General features: G+C 32.4%; 1 protein-coding gene across 16 annotated transcripts in view; it reads right to left on the bottom strand.

The window, feature by feature from the left end:
- Positions 1 to 19,997, bottom strand: part of mub (poly(rC)-binding protein mub) — a 435,856-nt gene that overhangs the window by 45,152 nt on the left and 370,707 nt on the right. The window lies entirely within an intron of this gene.

Below are 19,997 nucleotides of genomic sequence, written 5' to 3'. Positions count from 1 at the left end.
TGATTTTATTTATATAGATGATCTTATAAGAATAAACTTTTTTATAACACCTTTGTTAGATACGCTTAGTACAATCTTAATTATAAATTGATTTATTGCTATATTTCATTTGGTTCTTGGATTAATTCACAAGCAAGACGAGTGCGAGAAAATACATCGATATGTATTCCTCAATTATAAAATTATAATAACTTATAGCTCTAGTTTACACTTTATATAAGTTGCTATGGTTTGGTTCGCTTCAATCTCCTGACATCCTGCCCGCTGTTCAACAGTTGTATTGCTTCCACGTTAGTATGATTTAGTAATATTCTTTCGTGTTTCACGGCAAAATCTTGGATAACTTCGCAAATCCATTTGATTTCCAGGTCATCGTGCAATTCTTCGTGGGTTACGTAGCGATAAGCATTGGTAATCAATCGAGAAACCTTGTTTTGACAGCGTTGAATGACTAGTTGATTTGAATTTTTAGTGCAACACCATATTTACACCCCATAGGTCCAAATTGGCTTTATAATTGTCTTATAAATCAACCTTTTTGATTTGAGATCAAGTTGAGAGTATCTCCCGACCAACCAGTGTTGTTGTTTTATTTTGGTTCTAATGTGTTTTGATTTTTGTCTAACATGATGTTTCCAATTTAATCTACCATCAAGATGAATTCCGAGGTATTTTGCTGATTCTGCTTGAGGAATCGGGCATCCATTGAGTGATATAATTAAGTTTTTATTATTTCGCCGCAATGCAAAATTAACGTTGCCAGATTTGGAGCTACTAAGTTGAATTTTCCAATCTTTCGTCCATTTATAGATTTTGTTGACTGCCACTTGTACTTTTTCTCCTGCCCTCGGCAGAGATATGTCGTTTGCCATAATAATTGTGTCGTCAGCAAAGGTTCCAAGTAGTGTTTCTTTTGTTAAAGAATAAACTCAATAAACATTACTAAAGCACATTTTAATTAGATTTGGAAAAAGTTTTATCTTGAGATAGAAGTGGGTTAGTGAGCTCGTAGTTATTAAGAGGATAAAAAGTCGAGAAATTAAACGAAAACTGAATTGCCTCCAAATATAATTATACTATTAAATTCAATATATTCGTAATTCGTATCTGCGTCAATTTGTTAACAAGTGTAAACCTCTATTATGTAACTACCAATGAAAAGATGTAACACAAAATGCGCGACATGATTTAGTAGTTTTGTATTAATATGTCATCTTATTTTTTATACAGTTTAATAATACACACACACACACATACATCAACTGGTTTAGTTTGTTATATAATAAACAACCATTAATAACCTACGCTTTCTAATATCAATCTTTCGTCGAATGTCTTCTTCTTCGCGAGGTTATCTATATATCGCCAGAGATCAGTGTAAATCTATGTAATAATTTATATTTTCTTGCGACTAATTTATTTTATTTTGGGTTTGTGTCGGACATATAACGTAATATAAAAACGTGATGTTCCATGGGAGGGAATAGTCTGTAATAACTTAACTATAAAGAGACATTTAAAAGGATAATTTAGCGTAGTTAAAGATGTTAGTTATATTTTATGACTAATTTTTTCCTTTTATGACTCTTCTAGGAATATTGATATGCGTGTGATATTTGAAAATTATCAGTAACTACATGGAAAAGAGAAATTTGATGTTGGGATTCAGTTTTTTAATAAAAAGAGTTAAATAATTAGTAAATCAGCCTAAGAAAAAGTCATCACTTACTCTCTTCTTAACCTCTTACCTACTTCCAACTGGTCAATTTGAGCCCAAACTATACAAACATTTAATTATCAAAAAACAAATATAAATTAATATAACTGTTCGGGTAGTTGATAGTAGTTCAAATAATATTGTAAATAGATAAATAAGTTTAGGTAGGTATTAAGCCAAATTGTGTGTTTATAGTAGAATATAAAATGCGTGTAGTAGATAGGTTAAATAAGATTTTTGTTAATGTTTAGTGAATTTTTTATTTAATTTTTGAAGTCGGTTCATTTTTTTCGTTAAAAATATTTTAAGAATACGCCCTTCATAAGGAAGATTCAAGATTAACAATATATACTAACACAAGTTTTAAAAATAGCTAAAAGTTACGAAATGTTAACATATTTATAAGTTTTCAAGTTTATTTTTAGATTCTTTGTTAATTTAAACTAAAACACGTTATTGAAGCATTTGTTCATCATTACTTTTTCCAATGATGATATGATTAAAGGCATTAATTAGTTTTTGATACCATTCTCAATAAACTCTGGTGATTTGGACAAATACAAAACAATTAAATCATTTTCCTTGAAGCATCTACACAACTTGTATACCAAAAAGTTTTAGGTTCTTTTAACTTGCAATAAGAATTCTATAGTATATTCAAAGTTTTTTTGTACAAATGTCATGAAGATGTTTAATGTAATGCCTGTCGCAATTTGTAAATTCGTTTAAGAATCAGACAATAGTTTCCTTCTCATTTTATTCTAGTTAAAAAGAGACACAATGCTGTATGACTAGTTTGAACGTGTATACGAATGAGCCTGTCAAAGTCGTCCGGTTGTCAACTGTATGCAAAATTCTTGAAAACAATAGTAATAAGAGCTTATAACTCTAACCTATAAACTATTGTGGCTGTATAATTAACAACAGTTTTTAGATGTACTATAATGCTAAAATAAATTATATTTGATAATATTTTTGTTCAATTATTTTATTTAGATTAGAATTTTGTTGTATCAAAGTCAAAATGAACTAAAACTCAGAGATAATGTCACAAATTTAAATGACGTATGTACAAAATAGCTTTGAACAGAGTACATGTACTTTATCTCTATGTATTCTCGCAAAACTCAAGGTTATAAGATGATGTTAACAATGCATACTATAGTATAGTATCATTACAACTCTTATACCTATCAACAGTTACAAACAGAAAGAAAAAAAATGTTAGCGCCAGTACTATTATAAATAGTATGACACAATAAAACGCAGAAAACACTGGTGAGAGTTACTCAGTTCGCTTTAAATGTAAATAGATGCGTGAGTGTTGGATTTATTTCAACAAAAATTATTTAAAACTCAAAAATATATCATTTAAATTGACCGAAAGATAAGAGCGAAATATTTAGAATATAAACATACTAGAAATGTTGGCATTTTATCAAAACATTCTACAAACACTAAATCTTATTGTTATTATATCTATAATTGTAATCTATCAAGTGATTTTAAGTATAAACTGCATTAGAATTGATATTTTTTAAGTATCTATTATAAGAAAAGATGAAATAAACTTCTATTAACGTACAGATTCAGTTTTAAGATTTATTACTGTCACCACAGAGATCAGGAAATGAAAAACTCAAAACTCAATAAAGTTGAAACTAAAAAAATAAACAAAAGAGAGCAGTAAAATGCCAGTTAAATTATTTAAATTTCACGCACTTTAGTTATATCTGCAAAATTTGAGAGTTTTATGTTCAGGTAGAAGATTAATGAACCCGTGGACGGAGGAAGTAGTTTTTCGAAGAATTTTAGTGTAATGGGCTCAAAATAACAATTTAGTAAACAAAAATCTATTGGATAAAATGCCATATAATTAAAAAATCAAGTACCTTCTACCATATTTATATTTATTTTATTTCAATGTTGTCGAATAACGGATGCTATATCTCTAATTGCTGAAAATAGTAAAATGGAAACAAATTTGCAGTATAACGATCGATAGGATATTTATTTGAAAGCCTATTTACCATTCGGTAACATAATCATTTATAATTATTTCCCTGCATTAGCGGAAATGTTTATATTTTTCTCGTTTAATTTAATCGTAATTAGTTGTATTATTTCAATTATTTATACAAATAAAGCAATAAAATTAATATTATTATACCATTAGAGTTATTAGAGACACGCATTCAGTTTTGAATTTTTTAATTTATTATCTGTTAGGGCGTAATTCTGAGTTATTAACACATAATAACAGGGTATTCTGATGAGAACTCTAGAGGATATTTAAGAACTAATAGATATTTAAATGGATGACATTTTGTGGTTACAGATATCTACAAAAAATGGAAGTGAGAAGAGTTGCTAAAGTTGCTTTATTGTTTGGAAAAAGTCCTTATTCTGTGGCTACAAAGACCTACATATCGCGGACATTATTTTGATTGTCGTCTAGACGGTCAGATTAAATTCACCAAGCTATCGAGGACTCTTACGTAGGCCAAACAATGGCGAAGTCCTTTCAAACTTTTCAAACTGTCACACATTTAATACAAGCAAAATCAAATCACCACCAAGGCTGTAAAAGTGTTGATCAGTGCTCATTTTTGTTTTTGTGCATTCTTAAAACATTAATGGATATGGTTAAACCAATAAAAGATATTCTGTAAATATTTATTCCAAAAATTCCACAAGGGTGGTTGTTGGTTATTAAAAGAAACTTACAAATATTGTTTTTGTAGGTTCATGAGTCGGTTTAATGAGTTTGTTTTGGTAGTATACTAAATGTAAAAAGTGTATTGATTTAATACTATACGACAATAAAGTTAATAAATATTATATTATAACATGAGACTTTAATGTCCCATAATATATTACACGTAGCAAACTTCGAAATTAGAATGTACCGGCACAAGCAAACTCAATATTAAACGTTATAATCAAACAATATTATCGGCACAAAACGCACAACATCTAATATTAGTATATTTACTTCACTCCAACGTTTCAACGTCCCGAACTGGTGAAAAGCTATTTTGAAATTACTATCTGTATGGTGATAAATGATCGTATAAATGCAGACATGTACAGCAATTTGTCTGCATACGTCTTTTACCAAGTAACAGATAACCAAACCCATTAGATTATTGGAGAAACATACGGAGATTTACTGTAGCAATATAACATATAATAACTACAATATATCACGCAAGATGTATATTCTGTGTAAACCATAAATGAGGAATGAAAGAAATCATTTTAGAAGAAGTTTAAACCGAAATTAACATTTGCACTATTTATATACTATTATAGAAGTAAGGTTATATATTAGTATTAAGATGTAAGATTAAGTTAAGACAAAATCAGACGTCCAGCAACAGTTAAATATTTCAAACTGGTCAAATTCAGAGTCTTAATTGGGTTAAAAAAAAATGAGTGAGAAATCAAAGTCGTGGGTTAAAAGCTCCAAGAAGGATTAATTCGTTGTATCATTATGACGGAATTGAGATAATAACGTTAGATTTCCCGTATCTACCTAACATGAAGATTCGTACATTTTAACGGTAATCCGCCTACGTAGAGAGGCTGATGAACAACTCTAAGACCGAAGATAAATATTTGGATATTGCTGAAGTGCCCTTCAGAACCTATACCGTTTAATAGAACTTAAACATGGCCTTGATTTTAATTAGTATCCGGAAGTGGTACTTATCGTTTTAGAATAACAGACGTACAATCTGTTTGAACGGCTTTTATAAGAGAGATTAATGAAATAATAGGTCTAGATAAAATGTAGTCGGTTTTGCTCCAGTAAATTCATATAATGTTGTTATCAAGGCGAATATTGTTTGAGTTTTTTGTTAAGAAACTAGTAATAACATTCCAATAATTTATTCTAAACAATGAGAAAGAATAACAAATATTGATATGAAAGGTTCAATCATATTAACCATTATTTGTTTTATGATTTCTCTACCAATTATTTTATAATAAAATTTGATCAATTACCCTTATTATTAGAGAAATAAATGCTAATGATATCTGTAGTCTGCATCTTCCACCATATATACCATATTATTGTCAAACATTAAAAATGGAACATAAAATCTACGCTTTAGAAGTTTAGAAGAAGGTGAACAGAATAATTTATAACAAATTATCGATGTTTTTTGAGTCTTGTACAAACCTTCAACACTTCAAAAAATAACTATTTACATTTAGTGATTCAACAATCTACCCAGTAGACAATAAGAGGGAATTAATTAATGTTTCTTCACCGTATTTAACAATAAGGACTTAATTGTATTTCTCATTCTTTATTGATCTTTTTTTATTTCAAACTATGTCCTTGCACATTATTTTTTGAGGGCTAGCTTCACACTAAAATATTATAAGACCCAATAATAATAATAACCTAACAAAGCACTTGAAAAAAAGCCTGACACCTAGGTGGCGCTACTAGAATTAAATCCATATGTTTTTTAGTTAGCCCTAACCCTCAAAAGATGCGTGTATAAATTTGACAGCTGTCGGATCATTAGTTTGTGAATTATAGCATTTTGAGTGAAGCAAATTTTGTTATTGTGAAAAAAATAAAGAGGAATTGCGTGTGTTGATAAAATATTGCTTTTTGAAGGGAAAACTTACAGTTGAAGCAAAAACTTGGCTTGATGTCGAGTTTCCGGACACTGCCCTAGGAAAATCAACCATCAAGGAATGATATGCTAAGTGTAGACGAACTGAACGTGCACATCATATAATTCGCGAATATTTGGGTATGAGAAAGCTCTGTGCAAAGCAGGTGCCGCGCGAGCTCACTTTTGACCAAAAACAACGACGAGTTAAAGATTAGGAGCACTATTTGAAGATGATCAAGCGTAATAAACCCGAGTTTTTGCGTCGATATGTGACAATGGTTGAAACATGGCTCCATCATTTCACTCCGAAGTCCAATCGACAATCATCCGAGTGACTGGACCGGAATTATGTTGTATAAAAAAACTAAATTTGCCAAAAAAATGTATTTTACTACTATAGGCCAGGGAATTTTCAATTGACCTGTTAATAATATGTTAACAAGAATGTTAATACTTACTGTACAATATTTAAAAAATTATAATAGTCATCTATAAATCATCATCAGTAACTAAATAGCCTAAACAATTATCCATTCACTATCATCTGTATCTATTCAAACCTTAACAGTATTTCCGCAGGCAGCAAAAAAATGTATGATGTATTAATGAAATTAGTAAGTCACAGGGTATATCCAGTCAATAAACTGAATCAAATTTTATCTTAAACAAATGTACACTGAACGATGATCCTCAAAATAGATGAAAAATGTAGGAATTAATTTTAATCATATTCAAAACTTTACCCTTTAAGAACATACACTTAACAGGATTTTTCTAAATTTATTTTATTGTCGTAGATAAAGCTGCTTTAGTGATGCGGCATTTAAATCACGACAACTAATAACAAAAACTTGCTGTTGCTGTTGAAGCAGACATTTCTATTTATTCTATGACTCCCTATGAATGTGTTTTTCATATTACTTTATTATTTCGTCTTTTAGGGCTTAAACTTCTGTCCTAAACTTACTTGTCTTAGACCTATTTGGATTTTGGAGGTGCCTGATTCCATGTTGTGATGGTAATGGTATTTATGCTGTATATCAAGGTATATTCTTAAAATTTCATTACTTACACCTCTTTGTTACAATATAACCCATAGCGTTTTTTTTTCTTATTCTATCAAATATATTTTCTAGATCAATACAAGCTGAGCTTGTTTACTTCTTCTTTTCTAGAGTTTTCTGTGTGATTTCATTAGAAACTTATCTACTACTGATTTTAGACGAGTCTCCATTGTGTTTTCGTATATATTCATGATTGTTCACAACATAGTAGTTCTTCTATAATTATTACAACCAATATTGTGGGATTTGTTTCTCTTTCATTATACTACTGTAAACCTGCACTGAAAATTCAGTAGCTTTTCTTGTCTAGCACTTATGGTACTATATTGTCTCGACCTAGTGTTTTTCGTTCTTCAGTTCTCTCAGTAATTCCTAAATTTTTATCTCACATTATTTTCTTGTTGGTCGGTATATTTTTTCGTACATTATTTCCTGAAGATAAAGCAATTCCTCAAAGTCCCTTGTATCCATTATTTTTTCATCTTCAGTTAATACATTTTGTTTTTTATCATTCATGTGTCTATAATTAAATGCCATTTCTCTTCTGCAAGTTTTTACAAACTTTCATTCATTAGCATTCAAACAGTTCACATTCATGCTAAGGTTTCGTTAATAATCATAAAGTTACTAATTAAAAATCAATTTATACACTTTATGTTATAGTGTGGTGTCTTTTTCTTTTATTTGAATAAAACAAAACAGTAAAAAAATGTATTGAAAGTGGATTTTAGGTTGGCTGATAACGATTGATTACTCAAACTAATATTCAGATTCAATTCTACAGATGCATTCAAGCGTTTGTAAATTTAAGGATGTGTCTGAACATTTTTTAAATTCTAAGGTTTTAAGGTTCTTAGTTTTAGTATTTAAATACAATTTACATACGATGTATCGAAAAAAATAATTGCATATCGAATTTTTTCTACTCAAACATCCCTAGAACGGAGACGTATTTAAAAAAACAATAATACCGAATGATAAAAATTATTTTCGAAATGTTCAAGATCAAAGCAAGCAAAGGGGCTCTTTTTTATTCGCTCTGTTTAATCTTACACAGGGAACTGCTGGCGGCAAATGCAATTTTTAAAGCCGGCTCACCACAACTCGTTTCAAATTAACGCACATGTGCAAAACTATTGTTCTCTTCAGTTGAATAGATTTTTTTCAACGCGCATTATATGCAAAGGCAGACGCGATTATATGCAAATGAAACAGAGTCCATTCAGGTAGCCTAGACGAGAAAAAAAATCATTAAATTTAATAATTTTTTGTGATGATATCTGCCGAAGAGAAAGTGGCCAGGCAATAGGAGAAAAAAATTACATCTGTCCTATACTATTGATGAACATTATTGGTTCTTGGGACATATGAGATCTAGAGAACTATGTTTTAATCTCATAATTTGTTATTAAAAAAAAACAGCTTATACATCTTACTAAGATTGGGAATTAATTTTGACGGACTGAATAGATATGCAAAGCGAGTACGGGATTAATACATCAGTGTGTATTTGCCTAATATATAGTTCGTGTGGTTTGGTTGATTTAGTGAATGTTGATCAGTAGTTGAATTGCTTCCACGTATGACAGCTCTTCGTTCGTTACGTAGGAATAAGCATTGGTAATAATCATAGAGCCTTGATTTTGCTGCGTTAGATTACTAGTTGGTTCGATATTTTAGTGCAATCAGATAAGTCCAAATAGGCTTTATGATTGACTGATAAACCAATCTTGTTGATTTTAGATCAAGTTGAGAGTATCTTCCGACTAACCAGTACAGTTGCTTGACTTTGAGTCTAATTTGCTTTACTTTTTTCTAATAAGAACAATATAATTCTGTTTGAGGAGTCAAGTGATATTTGTAAATATAATATCGGAGACACAGTCAGCAAATGTCCCAAATACCGCTTCTTTTGTTTTTGGGATATCAGCAGTATAAAGCAGATATAGGAGTGATACCGAGACACAACCCTGTAGAATTCCAGCCTGAATAAGTTTAAGTGCTGAGGATGCTTCTTCATGTGAGTCTCTAAATTTACTCTCGAAAATGTATGATTCCAGCAGTCGACAGTAATTTCGCGGTAACAATTTGCTCTTTTTGTAGATTAATCCTAACTGCCATACCCGGTCAAAACCTTACGAGACATCCAGGAATATTGCAGGGCAGTATTTCTCTTGCACGAATGCCTTTTTCAATAACCTCTGTTGCTCTATGCACCTGGACGATTGTCGAGTGGTGATTGAGAGCCCAAACTGAAAATCTGGTATTTTTATAAATAGTTTAATACGTTTTAACAGCAGTTTCCCAAATATTTTTGATATCGCAGGTAGCAGCGAAATAAGCCTGTAACATTCCGTTTGTCAGGTTTTTTGAGCATAATTATTCGAGTAACCTTAAAACATCCAGAGCATGCTTGAGTCTCAACGGAAATATGAGTAATTCTAATCAGTTTCTTATTCAACGTTTCTACTTTGTATTATTATTATTCTCCATTGGTAAAAATTGTGCTACAATCAATCTGGCTAGCTTACGGTCCAAATACATATATTATGTGCCTCTATGTATTTTGATCAGCGATATCTGTTGGCGGAAATGCAAAATATATATAGTAAACAACCGTTTTCACAATTTTACACATAAAATAACGAGTACCGATGAAAAAATAAGCGTAATATTCACGCCTATAAAAACCTTACTGTGCATACGGGATGTTAGTTGTTAAAATCGAATAAAACTGTTACTGTTGAAGACTACGGATGCCATTTGAACAAACCGAGTGACATTGATGTAAAAACAGAATCATTTACATCACGGTATGGCCATTAATAACCAATTTTTTCTCAATAAATCTTTTTTAAAGCCAAAAATTATTAACATCTAATATAATTATTCTTATTTTGTCTACGCATAAACCTAGCTACTCATTTTAAGAGATGTATTAATAGATATCAGTATTAATCACATTACTGAACAATTAATATGCTTGACGAATATATCTTACATAACACACACACCGACTGTATTGTTTTTCTTTTGCCACTTCCGTCTGGACATTTTATTCATCATTACGAACAACCAACATCCATAAAATTTACATTATAATATCGAAATGTAGTGGCAAACAATAGCGTGCATATAAAACGAAAATAAGTCGTTATTTACTATATTCATTTCGCTGACTAACCGATGAAAACCGTACGCGATTATGAAGTACGAATATAAAAACGTAAATGGCGAAGGCGCCCGTGGATAATCGAAAAATTCAAATTAGAAGAATATGGAAATCGCTCCACAAATATTCCGAATATCCCTTTGCCCTTGAACTCGAAATTTCTATAGCGTTTAAAATATAAATAAACAATGAGATTAGATATAATCACAATTTGCGTCAATTTTTTAAACGGTATATGGAGAATGCGCCTATAGATAACGAATTGATATCTGACGAAATGAACCAGAATTATTTTAAACAAATTGTCGAGATTGTTATTGCCCTCAATATTTCAAGCATTTTAACTATTATCCTTCCTGATTCATGTAAGGTTTGATATTTTTTAAAAATAACCATTGTGATAACTTAATTAAATAACCAATTGATAAATAAATAGTACGATAAGACATAACGACAAATATTGCTTTTAAATTATTTTGTTTATTATGTCTTAAACGAACAAGAATGTAGTTACTTCTATATAGGCATATATATGAATATAACAGGTCAATTGAAAAATCCCCGGCCTGACACCTAGATGGCGCTACTAAAATTAAATCCATATGTTTTCTGTTAGCCTAACCTTCAAAAGATGCGTGTATAAATTTGACAGCCGTAGCCGATCATTAGTTTGTGAATGACAGCATTTCGAGTGAAACGACGAGTTGATGATTAGGAGCAGTGTTTGAAGATGATCAAGCGTAATAAACCCGAGTTTTTGCGTCGATATGTGACAATGAAGAACACTCTGAAGTCCAATAGGCAGTCGTCCGAGTGGACTGCATACGATGAAGCCACTCCAAAGCGTGGGGAAACGCAACAGTCGGCTGGCGTTAAGGTTATGGGGTCTGTATTTTGGGGTGCGCATGGAATAATTTTTATTGACTACCTTGAAAAAGGAAGGACCATCAACAACGACTATTACATAGCGTTATTGGATCGTCTTAAGGACGAAATTGCTTCCTCATCCACCGTATTGTCCAGATCTGACAACCAGCGACTATTTCCTGTTCTCAGATCTCAAAAAAATGCTCGCTGGGAAGAAATGTTCGTCGAATGAAGAGGTGATCGCCGAAACTGAAGCCTATTTTGAAACATTAATACATTCGTTTAACACAAAATTAAATAATTGTAATTATATGTACGTAACTAAAATTTATTTTGGTCAAAATAAAATATGTATTTAATTAATGGAAGACCCACTTTTTTTCAACCTAATATTCTCGGAATAGTTTTACCCATTTCTATTGCCAACAAATTCCGCGCCGCTTAATTATAGAGGTTACAACTAACAGTTTTAATAATTTGCAGGTTTGCGATTAAAAGTTTTTTAGCGTGTTATGGTGCGATAATGGAATTAGACTTGCAAATGAAGATATTCTTGATCATATTCCGTTACTTAAAATGGATTTTACGGTGTTAAAAATACGTTAAAAGCGTTTTTGGAACTATCGTAAATCAATGCTGATGTTTTTTTCTCGGTATAAATTATAATAATTGTTATATTTTTTCAGTTTATCAATAAGTGTTTATATAACAGTTCAACTTAAACGTCCCCGGCCTGGCACATGGATGGCGCTACTAGAATTAAATACATATGCTTTTTAGTTACCACTAACCCTCAAAAAATGCGTGCATAAATTTGACAGCTGTCGGATCATTAGTTTGTGAATTATAGCATTTTGAGTTACGCAACTTTTGTTATTGTGAAAAAAAAATGGATAAAAAGGAATTTCGCGTGTTGATAAAATATTGCATTTTGAAGGGAAAAAATACAGTTGAAGCAAAAACTTGGCTTGATGCCGAGTTTCCGGACACTGCCCCAGGAAAATCTACCATCAAGGATTGGTATGCTAAGTTTAGACGTGGTAAAATGAGCACCGAAGACGGTGAACGCAGTGGACGCCCAAAAGAGGTTGTTACCGATGAAAACATTTAAAAAATCCACAAAATGATTTTGAATGACCGTAAATTAAAATTGAATGAAATAGCAGACACTCTAAAGATATCAACTGAACGTGTACATCATATCATTCACGAATATTTGGGTATGAGAAAGCTCTGTGCAAGGTGGGTGCCGCGCGAGCTCACTTTTGACCAAAAACAACGACGAGTTGATGATTCGGAGCAGTGTTTGAAGATGATCAAGCGTAATAAATACGAATTTTTGCCTCGATATGTGACAATGGATGAAACATGGCTTCATCATTTCACTCCAAAGTCCAATCGACAGTTATCCGAGTGGACTGCACACGATGAACCCGCTCCAAAGCGTGGGAAACGCAACAGTCGGCTGGCAAGGTTATGGCGTCTGTATTTTGGGATGCGCATGGAATAATTTTCATTGACTACCTTGAAGAAGAAAGGACCATCAACAGCGACTATTACATAGCTTTATTGGATAGTATGAAGGACGAAATCACCGAAAAACGGCCGCATTTGAAGAAAAAGAAAGTGCTGCTTCACCAAGACAATGCACCGTGTCACAAGTCTGTGAAAACGATGGCAAAAATCCATGAATTGGGCTTCGAATTGCTTCCAGATCTCAAAAGAATGCTCGCTGGGAAGAAATTTTCGAAGAATGAAGAGGTGATCGACGAAACAGACAAATCGCACTACAAAAATGGTACCGAAAAGTTAGATGGTCGCTATAATCAGTGTATCACCCTTGGGGAAGGGAATTATGTTGAATGAAAAGAACTAATTTTGGCAAAAAATGTGTTTTACTATGGTAGGCCGGGGACTTTTCAATTGATCTGTTAATGGATTCACAGTATATATATAGATCGCTGTTTGACCTTATAAGGGATACATCCCTTTCCTCATACAGTATTAATGAAAACCGCATGTGGTGTGACTAAATATTGTAATAGTTACGACCTATATCAGCACAATATGTTCTGGCCTGAAAGGCTAAAATAAAACCACTAAACTTTTAACGCATCCTAAAAATACTACATAATGTGTTATTTCGATTGTTTTGTATGTAGTATCCTTAAATTCAAATTTTGCGATAATTTCTTAAGAATGAAAATAAAATGGCTGTCCTAGTGATGCTACAGTTGATGTTCGAATCCCCCTTGAGAATAGGTGTTTTTGTGCTTATCTCTGGGCAACAGTCGTCTATGATGTTCTTAAGTTTAATGGTGAGGACCGTAGGTCGAAGCCCAAGTTAGGCACCATGTGCAGTCTAGACAATCGTTAGTTGATACAAAAAAGACTGTAAAGTATATTTAAAAACAAACAACCTTTTTTTATAAGAGAAATGCCGGATACAAGTAAATGTTTGTTACAAAGTATCTTTGTAGCTTTTTAGGAGTGCTTTATGCAGACAGTCAAAGAGAATGACATATTTAAGCTATGAAATTGTTGGTTTTGATAATGAGATTATATTGGATTGTGTAAACACTATTATTAATTAAGCATATCATATATTATTATTATTTATCATAATAATAATTTGTAACGGTTTCAAAATTACAAAATACTTATTGTACGATACTAGATCACTGCACTGCACTAAATCAAATAGTTTTACTTTTTTTAATCTTCCAGCTAAGCCACCATTATTTACGAGCTGGAGAAGTTCAACATTGGCCCACCAACATCAGTGTTGAACCCATAAGTCCCAAGAAGCCATAGGGTACAATGACAGAGCTAAATATCTACCCAGTAAACAGTATGTTGATGATAATGGATCTGCCTATACCGATGACATCTCAGCACCATTAATTTCATGACAAATCACTGAGGAACTGAAACCATGAATATTTTTCTTTGGTTGAGATAGGTTTGCTTCAAGTGTCATTACATTTTACAATATTTTTTGTAATATATCCATTCTATACTATCAATAGCATTAGAATGCAAAGAAACTTTTTTATTTTTTCTTCATTTTGCCATCCATTTTAGGACATGAATGTAGATATCCTATGAGCTTATATCTGAACAACTCCAATGTTTTGTATCTAATAAATAACATTACATCGTAAATTCAGATTCTGTATATTCAAGCTTTTTAGTGGGTTTTCATTTTGAAGTTGTTCAAGCCATTCTTTATTTTTGTAACAAAACTCCATAAAAATATTGAAATAAACCATCATTTCCAACCTATTAAAAACGAATAGTTATCTAGCAGTGAAATATTATTGACACAACTATCAATTGAAACAAATGCAATCATGTATATAGGGAAAATGTCATAAGATACTAGATTTATTAGAAAAATGCTTTTTGATCTTGGACTATTCCACCAGCGTACTAAAGACATGAATATAACATGACTGGTAGTTACTATATTTTAATGTATACATTAACATTACTTTATATTGAGTTAATAACAGATAAAATCGGTTTTGCTTTACTTTTATACAAGAACAATTTCATTGATATTCAACACAATTTCACAATAATCAACATATAACCTTAAAACAACAGTTTACATAGGACATTTATTACTTAAACTTGGCGTAACAGTTTAAACCAAATCTCCGTCAGCATTATTTCCATCTAATCGGTTAAATTCCTTATTTTTCCTACGAAGAATAAGATGTTTTCATTTAACAATGTAAAATTGTTAATTACGAAGACTTATTGTCTTTGGTGTTTTGTCGGCGTGCGAAATGTCAAGGCAATCGTTTACCGTTATATTTTCTCTCTTCCAATTCGCGGCGTTCATTTCCTAATTATAATCATTATGTGTTTTTCTTCAAGCTTATTACAATATAATTTATTTTTATTACTGTATTTAATTTGGAATTTGTAATGATGTACGTACTGCCGCCTTTCCTTTTGTACTTTTTACGCCTGGTATTACAAAAGACGATGATAAACGTTAATTTTTATATGATGTTGTTTATTGATTCGGTAAAACAATAGTCTGCGAGATAAATTAATTTTGTGATGTTATATAATCGTCTGTTAGGTGTAACTACACAACGGATTTTGATGCGGTTTTTTTCAATAGATAGAGTGATTCAAGAGGAAGGTTTATATGTATAATACATGCATAATATACTAAGGCAACATTGCTAATTTTAGAGGTTTCTAACGTGATGTCGTAAATTAACCTATTTTTTAGGCTTATTTAGCAATTAGCAAAAACGCTGCCTAACCCTACGAGTTAGATCAAATTAATGTACTACAGTATAGTACACCATAAAAAGGTCTACAAAAAAGTCCGCGATGGTATATGTTTATCTTTTAGGGATAACCCACATTAACCATTTTTATTGTTTACTTTTTACGTGAGAAAATGGCTTATTTACGAAGCTATTTTAAGCAATACGGCATTAATCCTTATTGAATTAAGTACCTTAAATACAGTGTGCAATTAATATAGATCAATATGGTTCCTTACAGCATGTAAATTAAACAAATATTTTCGGAGATATTATAAATTTAAAATTTGCGTTTAAAAATGTGTAATGTAATAAAAATTGTATGAATTTAGATATTCCAAAGATAGCAGGAAATCTTCATAGTAAGTATAGGGGAAGAGGAATTGTTTTACTCCAAATTTAATGCGTGCAGGCCAAGGGCAGTAATGAATGAACCAAAAATACTGGATCGATTTTAATCATGTTTTCATTGAGTGACATAGGCATATATATTTTATGCCCGTGCAAAGTCGGAGCGGGCCGCTATGTTTTTATATACAACGTTCATATTTTTTCTGTAGTGTATTTAATTTAGTATCAGCATTGCACCCGTGCGAAGCCGGGGCGGGTCGCTAGTAATATATAAGAGACTAGCTGACCCGGCAGACTTCGTACTGCCTCGAGCGATAAATAAAAGACCTAATAATCCGCAATTAATAGAAAAATGCTTGGTATGAATGAATTTTTATTATTATTTTCGATTAATTACACATGATGTTTCATACTTCACAAACAGAATTTTCCTGAAATACTGGCTTTTTATAAAGTTTAAGTTACACACACACAGTTATGATACAGTTTGTTAGTCAATTTAAAGCTTTCTGATAAACTATATTTTTTGTTTTTTTCTGTGGTGCGTAAATAAACAGAGATGACGGTTTTCCGACGCGCGAACACGCGACGAAACTGGAAGTTGATTCCGCAAACTTCCAACGACTGGCCTTGAGATTTATTTATGATCATCGCAAAGGTCAGACGTACTAGAAATTGTAAACGTTTAAAATCGAATGGTAAATGCGTTGGAATCATCGGTATATTCCCTTTATGATTGTCGCCTCAATGACGTTATTCATCATCTTTTTCACAGCCAGTATTGTTCCACTGCACAGTGGAGGTTGATTAATGTTACGTAGCATGATGCTACATTTAACTTCAAATTGTGAGATGGTAATCCAGAGAATTGCAGTGAATTTAAAAACTCCGTGGGATAATTGACTACGTCGTCCTGGTTCATAATGGTGTCGACAGATTTGAAGGAAACCTTGGAAACAATTGAGATCCTCGACGTTTTCCTCCTGGCCATTTTCTAAATGGACTACGGACTACTGTAGGGTGTCTTTCATTGATCGCAAATGACAAGATACGCCAAACTGCTTCGTTGCTACTTACATAGCGACCCATCTGATACTGTAATATTTCGTCATTTGCATTGGTTACAGCGAAGACGGCCATACCGCTACCTTTGTTAACATATTTACGTATGTACTTTCTCGACTTCACAAAGTTACAATATTCCGCATTAATGTGAGTTTTAAAAGCTTTGGATAATATTGGCGAGTATGGCACGATCCAACGATTGTCTGCATCAACATTTTATCCTCTTACCTTCGCAACTACTGATCGCCAAATGTCCAAAATTGATCGCCGACGATACAATGGGTATCCGTCATTTCCCGTTATGGTTTCTGAAAACAGGTCTTTTGGGTATCACTTGGAACACTTGCCGTCAACCATACAGAGTGAAATGTCGTTGAAAACTACGCAAGGTCCATGTATCATGGGTTTGGTAACTACTGCATGCGATTTTGGGTCAACTGTGGGAAAGTGGACATGAAATTGCCCTGTATAATATGTGTAGCACCAAACGATGTCATCTGGAAACAGCTGTTATATTTCTGAATGTTGGCCAAGAAGTGCTTAGAATCATTTCCAATCCAAGAAACTAAAGTAGTAAATTCACCACTGTATTTTAACGCCTTGAAATATTTACAAATTATTGTCATTTCCCCAATTGTTACCGATTTGTCAGCACAATAATCTATTGCCGTAGTGTATCATAGTGGAATGTGTCTGCGGAATCGCTCAATTTCATTATATCGAGTTCGCTGTTGTTGTGTTTGATGTGCACGATCTCGTTGCATTCTAAGCTTACCCACTTCATTGTCACTCTCTAAAGAACGTAATTCTGACATAGCAATACGACTATTTTCTTGATCTCGACGACCTAAGGTCATCTTCTCCTCGGCATCGTAAATTGTAATTAATCAAAGTCACATAATTAATAATCACATCACATAATTTGAAATGTCGCTATCAGAAAAGATCGAATGCATGCAGATCGATGCGATCAGAAAGGCAGTGAATATAGGCAGTAATATGCGCCATAATACAGAAAAAAACTGATACATGAACTCACCATGTTACAGTATCTGTTATAAATAGCTCGAAATTAATTAGCAGTCCAAGAAGTTGTCATAATCCAATATTAAAAATAATGCGAATGAATCGATATAATTTAAAACATTTTTACTGTCTAGTTTTACAAGAATATCAAAAAAGGTCTATAATTCAAAGAGTCACAAGCTAGTGAAGTAAGGGTTAAAAAATAGCGCGTTTTGCTTGACATGTGTATCCTCATTTCCAACAAAAAAACCTTGCAAATCATCAACTATTTGAAAAAAAATTGCGGAGTCTGGGATGATTTCTAAGTTGGTCACTCGCCAGTCGGTAGGCTTAATGCTGAAGACCGTGGTTCGGAGCCCACGTTAAACTTTAGGTTCAGTCTAGATAAACCCATAGTTGGTAAAAGGAACTTATTAATAATACAAACAGGGCCGGCTTGGTGGCGCAGTGGTAAAGGCGATGGAACGGCCCTCCTACTGTTCCGATAGCCGCGGGTTCGAATCCGGCTGGGGCATGGTAGTACATTTTTGTTTGTGATAGTTTAAAATTTGTGAATGTTCTAGACAAGAGTGTAAATTCCGACAAGGAAAATGATCCCAGTCATGCCAGTACCAGGCTGGGTAAGACCGGATGTGTTCTGGGATGATTTCTAAAGTTGGTCACTCGCCAGTCGGTAGGCTTAATGCTGAGGATCGTGGTTCGGAGCCCACATTAAACTTTAGGCCCAGTCCAGAGACAAACCCATAGTTTGTAAAAGGAGACTTTAAAATATATATGAAAAAAATACAAACAGGGGCGCTAAAAGTATAAATAGTATATATACACATTCTATGGAGAAAATCAATTTCTCGTAGAAATCCGAGGAGTTTGTCTGAATTTTCTCCTGTTAAGGCATTTCTAAAATTTTACAGCGCATACTTAGTTAAGAAAAGTGTTTAAAATTTTAGTTCAGAGGGCGTTACTTAAATAACGGTATTTAATACTCAGGTTTGGGTAATTGGTGATTTCAGATCCATACAATGGACATTCTTCTACTTCAAAAATAACATTTCTGAAGCGAGCTGATATAATTTTAGGTGTACATAAAGCTTATTCTTAATGGTTTAAACTTTAAATATATGCAAAAAAAATTAAAACATTGTCTCTCTTTACATATTACATATTTTGTACGTTTGATAGAATTTTGACAAAACAAAAAATCTTAAATAAAATAAGAACGTGTTGTGCATTTTTTAACGAGATAATAACTAAGATCATTAAACCATATGAGTATTACTATTTAGTTCCACCGTACACTAAAAACCTCCATATAAATAATACAATTTATTTTTAATTGTCTTGTTTAACACCAACTTTCCCGACAGCCCGAATAGGAAAAATCGACGCTTGAAGATGATTATAGTTTCGAGACTGAGAAACTTTCTAACTATAATTCTTCGTGGTACACTTACCCACTATAAAATGGCAAGACGAATCGGGTTTTATTGCAATATAAATAAACCGAATCTATTTATATTCCAGCGTTCGTTTCAATATAATGGTCATTGTTAAAAATACGGGAATACATTATGTCAAATGGTCGGCAAAACAGAAACCTACGTGCGATTTTCTACCAGCGTCGTTGTTTTTATGAGAATCAACAGTTAACTTCAAATAAGACATAGTTGTATTTGCTCCTCGTAGTTTATTTTCCATAAATGTCTGGGTCGAGTCTATAAAGGATGTTTTACTTTACGGTATGGATGTGTCTATTAATGATATTGTTTTGTGGGCTTTAAATATCAAGGTAGCCGTTTAGCGTCA

The sequence above is a fragment of the Rhynchophorus ferrugineus genome, unplaced genomic scaffold (assembly GCF_030347505.1).
Source record: "Rhynchophorus ferrugineus isolate W39M unplaced genomic scaffold, kcgeb_rfMv2 rfM2, whole genome shotgun sequence".
Taxonomy (NCBI): domain Eukaryota; kingdom Metazoa; phylum Arthropoda; class Insecta; order Coleoptera; family Curculionidae; genus Rhynchophorus; species Rhynchophorus ferrugineus.
This window is presented reverse-complemented; position numbering and strand designations above follow the sequence as displayed.